Source organism: Strongylocentrotus purpuratus, unplaced genomic scaffold, assembly GCF_000002235.5.
Source record: "Strongylocentrotus purpuratus isolate Spur 01 unplaced genomic scaffold, Spur_5.0 spur5_scaffold_17, whole genome shotgun sequence".
Lineage (NCBI taxonomy): Eukaryota > Metazoa > Echinodermata > Echinoidea > Camarodonta > Strongylocentrotidae > Strongylocentrotus > Strongylocentrotus purpuratus.
Genome location: NW_022145602.1, coordinates 26338383 through 26346941, shown reverse-complemented (window position 1 = coordinate 26346941; position 8559 = coordinate 26338383).

Genomic DNA, 8559 nt, shown 5'->3' with positions numbered 1-8559 from the left:
CGTCATCATATGTATGGAAAATTGATTGTATCTCTGTAAATATTGATTAATTTACTTCCAAGCTTAGATATGTTGTAGCTGAGACAATTCTCTACGAGATAAGTGCCCATTGTTTTTTATTTTGATGATGTCATTCATCATGGTAAAAATTTCAATTAAAGGCGACATGTCAGAATTTTCCTAATTTGCGTGTTTTGTCTATGAAAGGTGAATTTCGTTCACATCATGAATCTACATGACATTAATTTTTGAGCACTTTCTAGCTTATTTGTGCTCTATTTTCTATTTTGTATGTTATAGCTAAAATTATGGGCTATAAAAACTGTGACTGTTGTTCTTTGATCAGATGTTGAGATCATGTAGAAATTTTCACTTGAATGTTGAAATCGCGACTATGCCAAGGCCGTTTGTCAGCTTTGCATGTTAAGTCTATAAAAAATATTTTGGTCCATTGGTTAAAGCCCAAGTCCACTCCGATTTTCAAATATTATACCTTGTTGTAAATAAATTAAAGGTTAAATCTGCCAAATATCCCGTGCGTACTTCAATCAAGGGATTTTTAAGAGCGATTTTTGTTTCGGTTATTTCGAGCAAAACATTTAAAATGTTGTATGGATGTGACGTATGCCTCTCACAACGAAAGTGCCAGCAGTATATATTCTAACAATAGTCTATTTTCGTAATGTAACCAAATTTAATGCATACGTCTTTGTGAAGTGCCTCGATACAAACTATTTCATTCACCTGACAAGCATAATAAACTTAATTCGGTTACTTTACGAATCTGTGTTGTGAGGACCCTACGTCACAAAAAATGCAATGTGGAGAAAACCGACTCGATCATTAACTTGTTTTTTACTCATTAAAAAAATAAAATAATAAGTCTTAGCACCATTTCCAAAATCAAGTTATATATGGGCTTTTTAGATTTTTGTCTATCTAATCAGCTCAACTTTTCAGTGTAGTGAAATTTTTGCTTAAAGCACTTGCCTCCCATTCAATCAACCCTGGCTCGAAGGCTTGATTCCCTGTGGGTCAATTTTTTGTTTCGTTCCGTTTTACATATGATTTGATCACCTTCTTCGACTGTCATAACATATACAATCACAGACAACGTAATAGATGCCCAATTTTGCATGTTCTTTCTCTGGGAGAGTAATGTCAATATTTTGCGTACAACCCTATTCCTTGTCATGGATTAAACCTATATAAGGTTAAGATAAGATAAGATAAGATAAGATTTTATTCGTCTTTCTTTCAAATGACATAGAGCATAACATTGGATCATTACACATTTACAATGCAAAATAACAAATTATGGCAATGATAAAAACAAAGTTAACTAAAAGAAAGACGAGGAGACCCTGGTAAAAGCAGAGCTTGTAATTATTAGGGTCCCCTCTGAGCTGAGCCCGATAAACATGATGAATAGATATTTGTGACTACTTAATAATACAATAGGGAAAAGGGGGTATAACAAAACAAGAAGTGTACACACAACAACAACAACAACAACAACAACAACAACAAAACGAGAGACGAGACTAGACAAGACGGGAGAAAAGAGAAAAAATGAGAAATAGAAGACTACAGCACACGACGGGCACAAGACAACAGGGGGAGGGAATAAGAAGTTGACAATCTGAAAATATTCAGTTAGACACAAAACAAAACAATATCAAATCATCCAATTTCTACGATGCTAGTCTCCTTTCCAGACATTTATACTTTTCCAGCTATTCAGTTCAGGTATATGCAATGTTTAACTCTCTCTCACGGACAGTTTACAAACTTCTCTCTTCTCTATAGAGTAAATATTCAATTCTATTTATGCTGGAAATATTTAATGCATCGTTCTCCATTGCATTCTTTTTTCTCTCTCTCTCTCGATCTCTTCTCTTCGTTCTCTCTTGCTTTGTTTCTCTTCCCCTCTCTTGTTTTGCCCCCTCCTTCTCTTGCTCTATAACTCTGCATCTCTCTCTCTCTTTCCATCTCTCTTTCTCTACTCTTTTACCGCCCCTCTCTTTGTGCCTCACTCTACCTCTTTTGCCTTGCCTCCCTCTTATTCTCTTGCTCTGTCTGTCTCTCTCTGCCTCTGCCCTTCCCGCCACTGGTTCTCGTTCTCCCTCTATACGATGTCTTGTAATGTTCCTTAATTTTCTATAGCTCTACCCTTCGCCTTTTCTAATCTTATTTCACCCCTACAATGTTTACCATGGACAGAAACATGAATTGAAATACATTAGTAAACGGCGCTTTGGGATACCTGGTAATCCCCAACGTTGTTCATGTTTGGAAAGAGTATGAGTCGGAGATATGGTTTCATGTCTCATTTGGCAAATAAGTATATCATGACATCATCATAATTGTATGGAACTCAAAATACGAATTTGCATTTCATGACTTCATCATATTTGTGCAAAATGGATTGTAACTCTGTAAATATTGATCAATTTTCATCCAAATGTTGATATGTTGTAGCTAAAATGATTTTTTACAAGATCAGTTGCCACTATTTTTCATTTTGATGACGTCATCATTATTAAAATTTCCATTAAAGGCGACATATCAGAATTTTCTTAATATGCGTGTTATGCCTATGGAAGGTTAATTTTGTTCACGTCATGCATCTACACGTCATTGTTCTTTGAGCAGTATCTCGCTTATTGTTGCTCTATTTTCCCCCAATTTAAGTATGTTATAGCTGATACTGTGAGCTATCGTAAGTGTGCCTTCCGTATACTATCCTCTCTCCTTCCAAGTGCATTCTGATTCCTCTTTCATCCCTTTGTCCGAGCGCAGATATGATAAAAATCATTGTAACAAATAAAAAGCCAGGTCTTGCTAATTCTCCCGATTATACAAGATGAGTATCATGACTTTAATGTAAAATTTACATATTTACATTCTTCTTCTTCATACTTGTAAATATAATTACTTGTAGCTCAATGTTAATGTTAAGATATATATATATACTGGATTATAATTTAATGGTTTCAGGGTTAAGTTTTACCTGACTGCACACGAAGCATGTGTATGGCTTGTAAGAACTCAACCAAGGGATCGGCGGCTTTAAGTCCTCTCCGGGGACTTGGTAATGACGAATAATGCCTATCAAAGGCCACAAGCGAATAGACTTGGTTTCGAACCCAGAAGCTCCTGGTTACGATACCACTGTTCTACAATTGAGATAACACGCCTCAATAATAATACTGAATCACTATTTCGTCGTCTCTGTATTTTGAACATGAACATGACTAGAATTGGCTATTAATTTGTAAGCTCTATTCCCCGAATATATACTCAATTGTCATGAAATATCTTGGTCTATATACTTCAATAAATATATTTAATGAATTATGAATTCTTTTAAACGATATCTATTTTAATAGTTTAAACATATTTTTGGCTTACACCCAGTAAATAAGATCGATTGATCGATCTGTAATCGAAAAACAAGTCAGAAAAAATTTACTGGGTGTAATCCACAAATATGTTTAAACTATTGAAATTTCTCCCACTAAGCATTACATTTATAAAAAAATATCTATTTTGTTTAATCATTGCAGTACAAAAGCTGAATATTAGCATCATGACAACAAATTTCAAAGTAAATACACCTAAATTTAAATGACTATAATGCCTTTACAATTAGAGAAGGAATATGAAGGACCCCAAAGTAAAAAGACAGCAAAATGAGCATTAAACTCCAAATTGGAATGAAGTGTCATGTAAAGATTAAGAGTTCGCTAATTTTTCCAGTAATAATTACAACATTCAAATACCTCAATAAATATCATACAGATGTATCCTTAACAATTTATTGGTTGTCCACTCTGAACTTAAGGAGAGTTCTGACATCACGACACGACGCTTTTAATCATCACTTCCCTTGTACACATTTGATCCGCAGCTTAGGAATATGGGTGACACGCGCCCCGATAATAAAGATGAATAATGATCTGTGATGAGGGCGAATGATACACTTACAGGAAAAATCCACCCTAATATTAAGTTGGGTTTAGAAAGAGGAGAAATTGAGAGAAAACAACTTGCGAAAGTTTGAGCAATTTCCGAACGGAAATAGGAAAGTTATGAATTATTGAAGTTGTCATTAGCGGATCACAAATTGGTAACACTGCATGTGACGTAGCTTGCGAGCGCCTCTCCATTTTTCATTTTCTTACTTATACATGATGGAATAGATTTGTTGTATACAGGGGTTGTATGAAAGGATATTTGCTATAATTATATTTAGGGTGCATGAATGTTTGCAAATTTTCTGACTGAAGGAAAATGTAAATTTTGGAAGCTCTTTAATACCGGGCAATAAGGAGAGGAGCTCGAAAGATACGTCACAGAGTTCCCAATTTGTGTTTGATTGATCGCAATCTCAAAAATTCATAGCTTTTTAAAAATATTTGTTTTCGATTTTTGTTCAATTTTTCACTGACCTGTTCCTCTCATTCCTCTGCTTCTTTTAAAACCAAATTAATATCAGGGTGGACTTCCCCTTTAAATCTATATAAAGTGTCCACACTTTGTAGTCATTTGCGACGCACAAATTTGGTGATGTAATTGGGCCGACTGCCAGACCCGGTGGGGTCACTCAGTGTGACTTCCGGACCGCATGACCGTTACCAAAATCGCGGAAAAAGGGGTCAATTTCAAGCAATGTCCGCGGACAAAATATTCCTCGAAATAAAGAAAATAGGGGGGCACAGGTGTCCCCGAAATTGATAAATAGGGGGCAGGAAAAGGGAAAAGAGAAAACCGGGAAGGGAAAAGAGAAAACCGGGAAGAAAAATTCTCGGAGCCGAGTCTTGTCCTTGAAATATGGTAAAATAGGGGTAAATTTGCGAAAGTGTCCTTACAATCTTATAAATAGGGGTATTCCAAAGTACGATTTTGTCCTTGTTTTGACGTAAAAAAGGGGGTTAAATTTCACAAAATGTCCTTGAAATTGACCGCAAAAGGGGGTTACATGCATTGGTGGTAACGGTCATACGTGTCACTCTTTGCAGGGGAGTGACCCCACCGGGCTGCCAGACCGTTAGGAGATACAAGATTAGCCTGAAAGTTAACCACCTGGCAAGCTGTTTATTGACTAAATAAAGTCCACTCTACATTTTTGGGTCACGTTTCTCAGAAGACACCTAACAGCCTTACGTATTTTAGTTCAGTTTATTGTTTCGAGTATCACATTTTGTATAGATTGTTTATAAAAAGATACATATACACGTACATTGATTTGAAGGTATCTTATTTCCACCGAAATAATAAGAAGAAAAAAGAATTTCAAATCAATCTATTCTTATACGATTTTGCTAATATTTTCCATCATAATTACATTGCTATTGCTAGTATTCAAATGAAAGAAGGATGCGTTCCTTCCAGCCCAATCTTTCGTTTGATAGCCTCTGATATAAATTTGATCACGGAGATCTGGTCATCCTGCTTCTAAACTACTTTCAAGTCTGTGGGATGGCAGTCGGTGTTCGACCCACAAACACACACAAATGAACACACTATTACTCTGCACTTGAATATCATCATTAAAAACAACATGGTCACTCTAGTTACTTGCTTTCAATTGAAGAGGCTTGAGGTCGCCGATTAAACAAATAAGAAACATAAGTCTGCTCGTTTTCTTGGAACGATGACATTCTTCTTGAATTCCCACAAGTCAGTATCTCCCAGGCCTTCTTTCGGAAAGTCCTGCATGTTAAGAGGTAAATGGGTGCGTTCCACCAAGAATTGCTAACCATGAGCATAAGTGCCACCAGCCATCCGTATCCGTACACGAATTGTATATCTGGCTTCACAACAGAAAGTACGGTCAGGATGGCAAAAGGTATACAAGACACATAAAATGACCCTGTCAACAGAAACACCATCAGAAATCCTTTAAGGCCCTTCCGGTGATGCCGTCTTCCAATCTGTTGGTGATCTTCTTCCTGGTGTCCACTTCCAGTTCCAGAATAACAATTGCTATTAGAGATATTGCTCTTGAGGTTACTATTTACAGCTTGATGTTGGTCTTTCTTGCGACGGCTGATACGACAGGCGATCCATAGCAGACGTGCATTTACAAATGTCAGAAGGTACAGAGGGAGTAGGAAGGAAACTCCTATGAAGACAAGCGCTGGCATCCCAAAGGAGATGTCTCTGGGTGGCCTATTATGGCGCAGGACATCTAACCGATCTGGACCACACATGTCATCGAAGGACTCCTTAAAAGGAAACCCCTGAACTGGCAGTAAGACACACGCGTTCAGCAAGACGTAAATCTTGAGGGTCACAGACGCTACGCGAACACGAGAAACTGTCACGCTCCTCAGATAAAACATTGGACGCGTGACCGACAGATAGCGAAAGAAATTTACGAGACCAACAATGTAAAGCGACTGCATGACCATATAGGTTGTTACCATAGGGGTCACCCTGCAGATTGTACGAGAAGAAGTAGTTACCTCCAGGAGTTGGATAGAAGCCGTCAGAAGTGACGCAATCATGCCTCCTATGAGATCGGAGTAAGCGAGAATCTGAAGTACAAGTACCATGACTTCATCGAATAGATAACAGCCTTTATGAAGGACAACTAGAACCAGAATGTTGCTTACGAAGATAAGAAAAGCGATGATGATAAAAATGGCAACGGCTGTAGTATTTGTACCATTATCAGACCCAATGCCGCTTTCGAAATCTAATTCCGTAGTGTTTTCCATTTTTCCAGATTTCGTACTGACAAGCACCGCGATCTTCTTCCAATTGCTGCGATAAAGCACAGGTTGTATTTTGGGGGCTTTCGAAGTTGAAATGACAACTGATTGTGTCGTGTATTTCGGTTGAGTGCGAAGCTGCTTTATGAAAGCCAAATCCGTACTCGCCTACCTTAAAGGGACAGTCAACCTTGGTATTAATTTTGTTTTAATAAGAGCAGAAAACTGAAATAAACAATGAATGATAATAATAATAATAATAAAACATAATACATAATAATAATAAAGATATTATCTTGAATTTGCTCAACAACTTTAAATTGTTGTAATTTCATACAGTGGTCGTATGAAAACATGTTTCCAAGAATTATATTATGTAGGTTGGATGTATGATTTCAAATATTCTTACGGGGAAGTATAAATTTTGGAAATGTTATTCGAACAAGACAAACTGGAGGGTAGCTTGCAAGACACGTCACAGAGTTGCCAATTTTTGTTTAATTGATCGCACCTTCAAAAAGTTATGAATTTCTTATTTTCAATCCGATTTTGCTCAAACTGTTATTGACCCATTTTTCTCATTTTTCTGCTCCTATCAATACCAACGTAATACCAGGGCGGACTTCCCTTTTAAGTACAAAATCTACAGTACCTGTAAGTTATAATCTAATTAATCTACTTCAATGATTGATCAAATTGAAAGCTGCTTTCAATTTTATCAGATCGAATCCAACAATCACTTTAAGTCCCGCAAATTACTAGCGTTACTAAAGCATTAAAACATGTCCAAAGCTCAAGGTTGTGATAGAATTAGTACTTCACTTTTGAAACAAATAATACATGTTATTGCTAATCCACTAACCCATATTATTAATCAATCTTTTTTGCAAGGTATTTTTCCAGATTTATTTAAGATAGCGAAGGTAATTCCGATCTTTAACAAATACTATTCGCATGAAATTAGTAGTTATCGTCCAATATCTGTTCTTTCTAGTATTTCTAAAGTTTTAGAGAAAATTTTACATAAAAGGTTTATTTACTCGATTTTGTACTCACCAAGTTCAATACAGTTTCAGAAAAATATCACTCCATTGACTTGGCCTTAGTACAAATTTATGATAAGATTAATAATGCCATATAGCAAAAAAAGAACAAGTGATATTTGTTTATATCTTAGTAAAGCGTTTGATACGCTCAATCATGATATTTTACTCCAAAAACTCTCTTTTTATGGTATTCGGGGCCAAGTCCTCTCATATCTTCAGGATTATTTAACAAATAGAAAACAATATTTTAAATCTAACTGTCTTAATTCGGATTAACTTTCCGTAAATTGTGGTGTTCCCCAAGGCTCCATTTTACTTTTAGGCCCACGTTTATTTCTTTTGTACATAAATGATATATCCAACAAATCTTCTTTATTGTCATTTATTCTTTTTGCAGATGATTTTGTTGCTCTCATAAGAAATTAGAATCATTAGTCAATGTTTTAAATTGTGAAAAGTTTCGAAATGAAGTGTAATAAGCTCTCATTACACATAAGAAAACACAATTTATTCACTTTAAACACTTTATTCTCATTTAACTAATTTCCGTATTAGTATTAAAATTGAAAATATGCCAATCGAACAAAAAGTATTCATTGATGAAAATTTAACATGGAATGATCACTTACATCATGTATCTGTGTGTATATCCAGACTTGTTCGAATCATAAATAAGTTAAAGGTAATACAAAGTTTTGATATGGGGTCATGAATATGGTTCAAATGAACATATTGTAAGCATATGCGATCCTACAATATTCAGTGATCGCTGTCGGGGTTGAAATTGGTTC